We start from the raw sequence: 11,097 nt of genomic DNA, 5'->3' as shown, positions 1-11,097 counted from the left end.
ATAAAACACCCCAAAAATTCAATGAAAGTTATCATTAATTTTATCTAAGAACGTTGTATGAAATCACCCGTGTTTTTGGAGGAATTTTGGCTGAAATAAATCAATATTTCTTATATAAAACACTTTAAAACGGGTCAATTTGACCCAAGGACAACACAAGGGTGAAGCACATGATGGGACTTCTTTTCTGTTATTTATAATTTTTAAAATATTAAGCTTTTTTAAAAGGCACATTGAAAGTCAATGGATCAATCTTAAAATCCTCTCCAGTATTAACTGATAAATGTAGTTTATTTGTTTATTTTGACATGTTTATTTGCTCAGCACATTTAACATTAACTGCTGTCAGTCCCCCGTATTGTTAATTGTGCCGGCTAAAGACAGATTTCTGTTAAAAAAAAAAATTCTGAAGGTCATTGTCATTCAAAACGGTGGTAACTGAAATAGATACACACCATGTGTGTGTATACACATATGTATTGCAAACAGACCTAAAGTACTACACATATAAAAACATCTGCCTCTGCACCACCAAAGTGAACATAAAATAATTATAAAATATATAAATATATAAATGCATATGACACTTGTCAATTCCCACGCAATTGACATAGACACACTTGCAGACGGCATCTTGGAAGTCTGTGATCAATTCTGTATGGTGATATAACCAAGTGGTGTCCCATTTCATAGGGGTATGTTTTCACCCCTAGCCCTTACCACTTGGTTTCAAGGGCCAAAGGGGTAGGGGTAAGGAGTAAGATGGAGAAATGGGATTCAGCCCTAGTTTTGCTTTGGTTAGGCAGACCATCCTCCAGAGTTGCAGAAGAGGGTCTGGCTCGTCCACACAGTATTTGTGGATGGGAGAAATATGTGCTCTGGTTTATTGGCATTTCTTTAAACCAATAACAGTCGCCTTGGGCGGTGCTAAGCACTGGGAAAAGCCGCGGTGCCTCGGGAAGAAACTTGTTTTGGTGGAACCTGTGTACGTTTAAAAGTTGTTTTAGTCGTGCAACAGAAAACTCTGATTGGACAGATAGTCTAGCTAGCTAGGCTGGGCGTATCTAAGAGAACAGCCCATCAGGTGTCAGATCCATGGAAAAGAGATGACAAACTGCTTTGTATTTACTGTAAAGGATTTAAAATTCACCATTATTCATGCTGAATAACGTGGCTCAGTGGGCGGACTTACCGCTCCACCAGAAAATAAACAGTAGGGTGCAGATTCTAGATATTACAATTGTTAAAGTAAGTTAGTTAAATTTGCTTTAATATATGCATAGGAAAACCCAATTGCCAATCACTCCTTTAATCGTTGAAATACCATCTCATCTCGCCAATCGGCACAAGCCTAGTCCTGAGTGCGTTTACAGTGTACTAAGAGCTGTCTACTTGTGATCCGATCACTCAGGATTAAATACCAGGTCAAAACAGAACCTCCCTCTCCATATCTATATGTTTATGCCTTTCAAAACATTTGAACCTCTATCATTTCTTACTCTTTATTAGCAGCTTCAGCTGCTTTCCAAATCAAGTGTTATTTACTTAATTCAAACCTAAAAATGTTCCACATCTTTCATTTATTAGGAGTTTCATACAAACTTCAAATTCATACAACTTTAAATTCAAACACAGCTAATTATGATTTCCAAATTTCACCTACCCATTTCTAATTTTTCCAACTTATTCAGCACTCGTTCAGCCATTTTTTAATCCAAATTAAAACTGGCAATTCAGTTAAGCGTCAGCTTTTACAAAAACGTTCATACAATATTGGTATTATTCAACTTTTTAAAGACATTCATGTTATTTGAACCATTTTCATTTTTCCACATTTTAACCAGCAATTTAGTGTAGTGACAGCTTTTACAATTTAATTTTAAATATTCCACTTTTTTGATACCTTATTGGTATTATTCAACACTTGAATGAAATTCATAGGCTACTTATTAATCCATACCCTCTTTTCAAACCTCTCACACTACTTGACCTTTTTTCTTAAGCATAGAAGTCATCAATCCAGTTTAGCTTTAGCAATTTAGCTTTTCAGCACTCATAAGCTGTTACGTTTCAGTAAGACAGAACCACAGAGATAACAAATGCACGAAGACTGAGTACAGTTCAGGTGGTTTAATGAGAGCGGAAGATGACAAACACAGACGCGGACTGAGGGTGGGTGGTTGAGAGGATGGTAGGCAGCACTGACGGACAACGGACGGATCTGCGAGGGAAACACAAGGTAAGTAAGAGAACACTGGTAGAAGAAAACACGAGTGAATTCGACTGGGGGGCCTAGTTACCACAGTAATGCATGTAACGATCTGGCGCTGAGGAGACGGTCAGCCCGGGTTTATGAATGGCAGTGGGATGATGAGTGATGGGAAACAGCTGAGTGGAAGACGGAGTGCTGATGGAAGCCACGCCTCTGAATCCCCCGGAAACGCCCTCACGGCAAACAGACAACACATAGGGAAGAAAAGGGGAGACACACAACAGTTTGGGGAAGGCAGCAGACCACAACATAAGCATTTACTGCAGGGAATGCATTTTGTAGTTATATTATTATAATGAACATTTCAGGTAATGTAATAATTTTGTGCCTACGGACATTATCTTCATTTCACAATTAACTTTAGCAGGTGGATAACACACACTCTTGCTGTTATCACCGACATGCAAACTATCCACAGACATTTCCCTCATTCATGGACTGATGGTTGCTTGCCGCTGCAGAATAAAACAATGATGTATAAGGTTGTCAACTGTAAGATTAAAATATAATTACATTATATTATAACTGTAACATTATCTTAAACAACAAGACGAGCTTGCTATCCATCCATTTCATTGTTTCCAAAACAATATCAGGACTGTACAATGAATGACACGCAATTTGTACTATCTGCTGAAACCTAGTAGCGAGTTGAACAGTGAATGGGATGTATGATGGGAGCTAAATATGAAACAAAATAAGTTCAAAGCATGTATACAGTTTTTTTCGAATGAGTCACTATTCACGTTTTAGGACACTTTTACGTTGTCAGCCATTTTTCTTCTGTAGTGTCCGAATTGTAACTGACCCCAACCCTCTTACATTATTCTACCATAATCCAAAGTGGCTCTCATCAAAGCCCTGTATATGTTTTAGAGTGCTTCTTTATCAGCTTAATAATTAATAATAATAATAATAATAAATTGTATTTGCAATGCACTTTACATTTAAACAAATCTCAAAGTGCTACAGGTAAGATCATAAAAGCAAGGTAAAAACCATCAGTGTAAAATATCTATAAATAGTGCAATGACATTTTTGTGAAATGTTAAAACTCATAAGTTCTGCTAAAAAGAAATGTTTTTAGTCCTTTTTCAAAAGTCTGTGGTGCCCTTAGATGGTCAGGGAGGGCATTCCACGTCCGAGGAGCGGCAGAGCAGAAGGCTCGATCACCCATGGTGCTGAGCTTAGTTCTGGAGAGTAGGAGGCGGTTGGAGTTTTTTGAGCGGAGGGATTGTGTTGTAGTGTGAGGGATGTGTAGTTCTTTCAGGTAGGGGGGGGCATTTCCATAGATGCACTGGTGGGTGAGAATTGGGACCTTATATTTAATCATAGCAGAAACGGGAAGCCAGTGAAGTGAGTGGAGAATGGGTGTGATGTGGTCGTACTTTCACACTCTCATCAGGATCCTTGCAGCACTGTTCTGAACATGTTGCAGTTTCTGCAGACTCTTGTTAGGGATTCCGATGAGAAGTGCGTTACAGTAATCCAGTCTGGAGGAGACAAAGGCGTGGACCAGTTTTTCAGCATCAGCTAGGGTGAGTGTAGAACGGAGTTTTGCAATATTTCTGAGATGATAGAAGGAGATCTTGCAGAGGTTTTTCATATGGGCTTCAAAGGTGAGTTGTGGATCAAATCTTACACCAAGATTGGTGACTGTTGTGGAGAGGGGAATGTCTTGACCAGAGATAGTTATACCGGTTATGGAAGATGAATGGACTTGATGTGAGGTGCCAACAAGGATTGCCTCGGTTTTGGAGCTGTTTGACTGGAGAAAATTGTGTAGTCATGATAGTAATTGGACTAATTGCACTGCCTTGTGGTATCTCGTTTATAATTTCAGAACAGATATTTATGATCCAACATTAACTTTAAATGTTGAATTTGATAAGAAGTCCATGATCCAGTTATATCAGAATCAGAATGAGCTTTATTTGCCAGCTATGAGGACACATACGAGGAATTTTTCTTTGGAGCATCGTTACTCACAATGTGCTTACACATACAAAAACAACCAAAACATAGATAAATAGTATTATGTTATTATATTACAATATGAACAGTATGAACAGGATGAACAGTATGAACAGTTCTGAAATAGGAAATGAGAATGATGAATAAATAAAAAATAAGTGAGATGTGAGAATGGGAATGATGTGTAAATAGTAAATAATAAGTGAGATATGAGAATGAGAATGACGAATAATACTAAATAAGTGGAATAATAAGTGGAACCAGTAAACAGGTGCCGTTTAGAGACAGTGTTACTGGGTTATTGACCAGAATTGAACCTGACACTGATGGTAAGAAGTCAGCTGTTCATCAGAGAGATGGCTTGTGGGTAGAAACTGTTCCTGAGTCTGTTGGTTTTGGCGTACAGTGCTCTGTAGCGCCTACCAGAGGGGAGAAGCTGGAACAGGTTTTGTCCCGGGTGAGATGGGTCTGCAGTGATGGTTCCTGCCCATTTCCTGACTCTGGAAGAGTATAAGTCATGAAGGAGGGCAGGTTGGCACCAATGATCTTTTCTGCTATATATATATATATATATATATATATATATATATATATATATATATGTATATGTAGCCTTCCTCCTACGCCTAACTTGTTCATTTTAATTAGTAGCCCTTATCTCCACATGGAATCATTAGCTTTCTCAGTGTCGAAGAACCAAAGCCATCACTTCCTTTACTGTGTCCCCCCCCCCCCCCCCCCCATTTCATTATTACTTTAATCAAAGCGTCAGCTGTGGATCTTCTTTTCTAAAGCTGCTTTGGCACTCGTTCAGCAAAGAATATGACCACAGGTAAACAGTCATTTTTTACGTCCATTTGCACAAATGGGATGTTGGTGAGATTGGCCTGTTATTTCCGGCATTGGCTGAATCTTTCTCTGGTTTAGTAAATGGTAAGATTGATGCCATCTTCCCAACAACGGGAAGTTATTACCGCTACCGACTTAAGCTTGTAAAGTTAACGGAAGTCATTCATTTTCAATGGAAGCTGGCTTCTCTCAGCTACAAGGAGGGGCAAATCAATGGGCATTGCGTTTTGACAGACCAGAGCGCCTGTCGCTGCCCAGTGTAAGTCGACTGCAGATTTGTAAACGGTTTACAGCATAACGCGTAATACTGAAATTTATGAAATCCATAAAATAAGAAACTTTTGTCATTACAAACAGTAACAGAAGATGGAAATCATTTCAAAAATGTTTTAGCAATCTAAGATAGTTTGATTGCTAACGTTAGCTCAAAACACCATTCAAGTGACAGCCTTAGCCTCTCTTTTTTGTGATCACATTTTTATTTTTTTTATATTAAAAAAACATAGCATTCACGAACAACGCACTGGGACATAGTAACGCGTCCCAGGGCCACAAAAACACAAAGATGAAAAACAGGAGGCAGGGAGACAAAACAACACACACACAGACACACACACAGACGGACAGACACAAGTCAAGGGACTAGTCACATACGCAAAGAAAACTGCTGCAGCACAAATTCATAGCATGGACTTTAAGGACTTTGGATAACATTTTTGAACTGTAGAGAGCTGGAAGGCTGACAGGTCATTCAGAATCAAAACATTTACAGTAATGGATACAGTAACATTAATCAAGGCAGACATTTTGGATTAGATTAGTTCATACTTTATTTATCCCACAATGGGGAAATTCCCTTGTAACAGCAGCAGTGTTTCCACAATAAAAAGCAAACCAACAAACAGTCAAACAACAGGTAATGTGGAAAAAGTACTGAATGAACGTAAAGTGGCATTATATAAAAAGTATTTTAAAGTAAAGTGAGGTGGCCATAGTACGAAAAATATTGCAATGTAAGTAAGTAAGTGACGTAAAATTAAATTGAATAGAATAATATTTAATTAAATAATATAGCCAAAGTCAATAACCATGATATTAATTATATAGCTTTAATTGGGCAGAAAGTGCATGAAGAGACGTATGAAATTGTAGTGAATCTGCTGATGGTCTGGATTGTGAGATACTTCTGTGACAGAAAGGCATAAAAGTTGTGTTAATCCAAACCTCTGTTTATTTCCTGTTTACAGAGGAAGTCCACACTAGTCGAAACCCACCTTTCGGTCACATCTACTGCAGTCAGATTTGCTGTGTTTACTTGATAGGAATCACTATGGGTAGGCACTGGTAATGACATTTTGAACATGTTTAGAAGCTAAAAAAAATGTTTAAAACATGCCCTTTTTAAGCCTGTTGGGCGCTAACGCTAGCAGGAGGATAACTCGGTGTAGGCAGCACCGATTGTTTTCATTTGTCTTGCTAATGACAGCGCTCCAAATTTAAAGAAAACAGAGCTACATTTTGAAATCGACCAGATTTCTCCTTTAACTCCAGCGTTTGATTGGTGAGCGTATTATAGAAATTGACATCAAAAACATTTGGTGCACACTGACACAAGTGCAATCCTGCCTGTATCATCTGACCAAGAGGACAACACTTAAAGTGGGAGATTCCGTTTGACAACAATGGCTACTCCTTTTGTTTTAAAATTTGCTGAAGAGGATGCAATTGTGTGATAGAATCTATTGGCTAAACGGCCGGGATCTGCCTGCAGCAAATGTCAAAAATGCTGGCTCGTTTATGAGGAGCATTCAGTCGCCACAATTCCAAACCAAAAATGAAAGATTCCCCATTATCGATTAAGCTGCGTTCTAAACGAAAGTATATGTGGAAATTGCTAATGCCTTTCATTTCGTTAAATCCTAACAATATATTTTGGGTACCCCCTATGTTTTTTTGCTATGTTCTTTTGCTAGAAAACAGCAGCCATCAATTTTGTCTCAGGTTGTTCACTGTGACCTGGTAAAGACAGACTATAACCAGGGCTGCCAACTTTTCCCCAAACCTTGGAGTGAGATTTGGGGGGGCCAACCCATATTTTGCCACGTACAAAGCAATTTCTTTGGCTCTTTCAGCATCATTATACTTCAGGGTTTAAATTGGGATTTGTTATATGTGGGGGATGGGGCTCTCCCTAGGGGGGTCTGGGGGTATGCCCCCACAGGAAAAAATTTTGAAAAATAAACCATTAAATGGCACTTTCTGGAGAGTTTTGTGCAAAAAAATGGAGAAATCAAGTCTTGCATGATATGTGCAAAACTGTAGGGTCAAGAGCCTTTGTGTTGTTGTAGTATCAACAGGTATTAGGGCTTTTAGCATTTACTAACTTCTCATGATATAAGAACTGACCCAGACAATGTGCCACACATAATGAACAACATGAAGAGACAGTAGCATATGTCAGCAACAGCTGAGAAGATTTGGGTCTGTGGGAACAGGTCCAGGGGTCCCTGGTGTAGGGAACCAGGGACCCAAAGTAAATAATGTTGAGGGATCAAGACCACTGAAATTCTAAAGAAGAGAACCACTGTTTTGCACAAATTCTAATCCTTTAACCTTTGTGTCAGGCTCAGTAATGTTTGGCCCTCATCCTCTGTGCCCCCCTTACTGGATTTACTTTTTGGGAAATAAAGACTATTTGTCATTTTATAAAACATTAAATTAATTATTTACAGTTACATTTAGAGATGCAGAGGTTAGAGATGCACAATAGTGGCCCAACGTTGCAGTATCGTATGTATAGTATATATAGTAGGCTATAGCTCAGATGTGTTCATCAGATTTCTGCTCATGTTTACAACTTTATGCACATTCAAATAAACTCCTCCCATCTCTGTTGTCCGAGATTTGGAGAGTTGAATATAGTCTGCTGTGCATGTTATTGCTCCGCTGATATGGTGGATCTCATTCAGACCGTTGACAGACACAGAGGACCATCTGGGTCTCTGGTCTACTGACAGAGTTTAGAGGAGGCTGTACGTTGCGCGTTATCGGAGGACTACACGGATGCAACGCGTCACTGCTCCCCACAGCAGAGCGGGTCCACCAGCCGCGCTGCTCACTCTATTGTTACAGAGAGTGGACACGAAGCGACGGACGGGTCTGTGATACTCAGAGCTCATACCTGAAGCCGGGGAAACGCACCTGGGGATGGCTCGTGAAAAAATGTTTTCAGTTTGCGACAATTCGAAACTTCCACAGACAGGGAGCGCTCTTGAACCCCCTCTTTGAGCCATCGTCTTCCTCTTAATGATCATGTTTGATTTATCCTGAATTGTGAACTCTGGAAGTCTGTTTAAAAATATATTGAATCACTATAAATGAATAACTGATCATTGACATTTGATAGTAATATTGATTGAGATTTGACTGTAGTGAAGGTTTGACAGTTTAACTTTACATGTTATCTGACATTATCAAACTTTGTTTACTGGACATGAAGACAAGAAATGTCATGATAAATTGATGTTCATTTTTATTTTCTCTAGTCCCGTTACCTGAAACAACAACTTAATTGTAACATTATTAGTATATATCAACAACATTTTCTGAGTCCTGATGTAAATGTGCCTGTAACCATGAACAGAATAAGTAGTTCAGAAAACACATGGAGGATTATAAAATCTCATTATATGGGGATAACAAAAGACGCTCATACTGTATGTACTTTGTGTGAGACCCATTATTCTGACACTATATATACACTAGTACAAAATGACTTGCACATAAAGAGTACACAGTTTTGTAAATATGAAAATGTTTTCAAACTTTGCAAACAAATACCTCAAACCACTAACGGATGAAACAAAGAGGAACTATTTGCACCGCCTGCATGCATGTGTTTTTAGAGTGGCAGGCATTATGCCATGTCATGTCTTTTGAATTGTCTGGGAAACTTTAGTAACAATAGCCTACTAATATGTAAATGAACCAGTGAACATCCACAATAAAACTGAATAATTGCTTAAAAAAACACACAAATCGGAGCAGTTTGGTCCCTTTTTACAGGAACCCTGGAGGGATAGTCCGGTATTCTAAAACAATTTAGAACCAACTGAAAAAACTTGTAAAACAGGACACAAAAAAGAAACAACTTTTAGAAATTAAGATAAATGGACAAATTACCAATAACACAATTAAAGTTGCAGATGCCTTCAATTTTTTGTTTTTTATTGAATCTGTATCCACTTATTGCTCAAAGCATTGCCCAAAGCTTTCCATCTAACATTCTAAATAGTTTCCCAATAAATAATTCAGAGCCAATTTTCAGCTTAGGCACAGTCACAGAATCCAAAGTCTTACAGACAATAACAACACTAAAAGCTTCCAGAACTAGAGACATATTTGGCATAGATATGTGCATGCTGAAATAACTCAATTTCACATTATTAACACCAGTAACCAAAATTGTCAATCTCTCCATTATTGAGGCAGTATTTCCAAGTGTGTGGAAGTCAGCTGTTGGAGATCCATTGTCAGTGAACAATTACAGACCAATCAGCATCATACCTACAGTGTCAAAAGTCACAGAGAAACTAATTTCCCATCAAATAATAACATATCTGAATACCACTACATTTTCCCTTCATTCAATGCAATTTGGTTTCAGAACTCAACACTCCACGGAAACTGAAATTGTTTTTTCATAGAAAATATCAAACATTTACTGGATAACGGTGGGGTGTTTGGAGTTGTTTCTCGATCTAAAAAAAGCCTTTGACACTGTAACTCATAAAATATTATTAACCAAACTAAGAAAATTGAACTTCTCCTCAGATGCAATAAAATGGATAGAATCATATCTATCAAATCGTTCACAGTCTGTCAGGATTAGTGATTACCACTCGCCGCCCCTCGCCATATCCACAGGGGTACCTCAAGGTTCTATTTTGGGGCCTCTGCTATTTTAACTTTATATAAACAACCTCCCTTCAGTTTGTCCAGACGTCTATATTCAGATTTACGCGGACAAAACAATCATTTCTCAACTTTACCAATGGTAAAAACACAAAACAAGTTGCTGAAAAACTTACACAGTCTATGGCCCATGTCTCTGAATGGCTAAATTAATCCTCCTTAAAACTTGAGGCAAATAAAACAGTTTCAATGTATTTTTCTAAATCAAACATTGCAAATAATCAGGCAGATATTTATGTGACAGGGGAAAAAATGAAAGTTGTGTCAGAATTCAAATACCTAGGCATCTTAATAGACTCTAAACTAACTTTTAAATTACAGATAAAAAAGGTCTGCAATCGAGTCAAATTTAATAACGCAAATTCCCGGTTCATAAGATCACACTTGTCACTTCAGGCAGCTTAAATGTTCATGTCCAGTATGGTTCTGTCTCACATCATTTACTGTCTTACAACCTGGTCACAGGCAAACAAAACAACACTAAAATCTTTAGTCACTTTACAAACAGACAATCAAAATTCTGGATAAAAAACCATCAAGATATCACCATTGTGCCATTTTACAAAAGCATAAGCTTTTAAGTTGGGAAAATGTCATCAAATATTCAAACCTCTGTCTGTTATACAAAATCATCCATGGTCTGTCATCTCCTCCTCTCAGTCAGTTTGTAACCATCAGGAACACCACGCAGAGAGTAACACAAGGGTCGGCCTGAGGAGACTGTGTTGTTCCTCTGCAGAAAAGTGCATTTAGTCAGAGTGCCTTTTCAGTCATAGCAGCACGGGAGTGGAACTCTGTCCCTCAGAACATCAGAGAACTCACCAGATACACTCTGTTCAAAAACATTTAAACAACTGGTTAATAGCTCATCAGACATGTCAGCATTAATAAGAATATGTATTTTCCCTCAACCCAACCGTGCTGCCTGTTTACATCAGAAACTAGTCATCTAATGACGTTGGATCAAGATAAAATAAAACAGTGGCAGAGAAGCTGGTCCCTAGTTCCAGTAAGCAGCTTCAATACTT

Source organism: Etheostoma spectabile, chromosome 3, assembly GCF_008692095.1.
Source record: "Etheostoma spectabile isolate EspeVRDwgs_2016 chromosome 3, UIUC_Espe_1.0, whole genome shotgun sequence".
NCBI lineage: Eukaryota > Metazoa > Chordata > Actinopteri > Perciformes > Percidae > Etheostoma > Etheostoma spectabile.
This window is presented reverse-complemented; position numbering follows the sequence as displayed.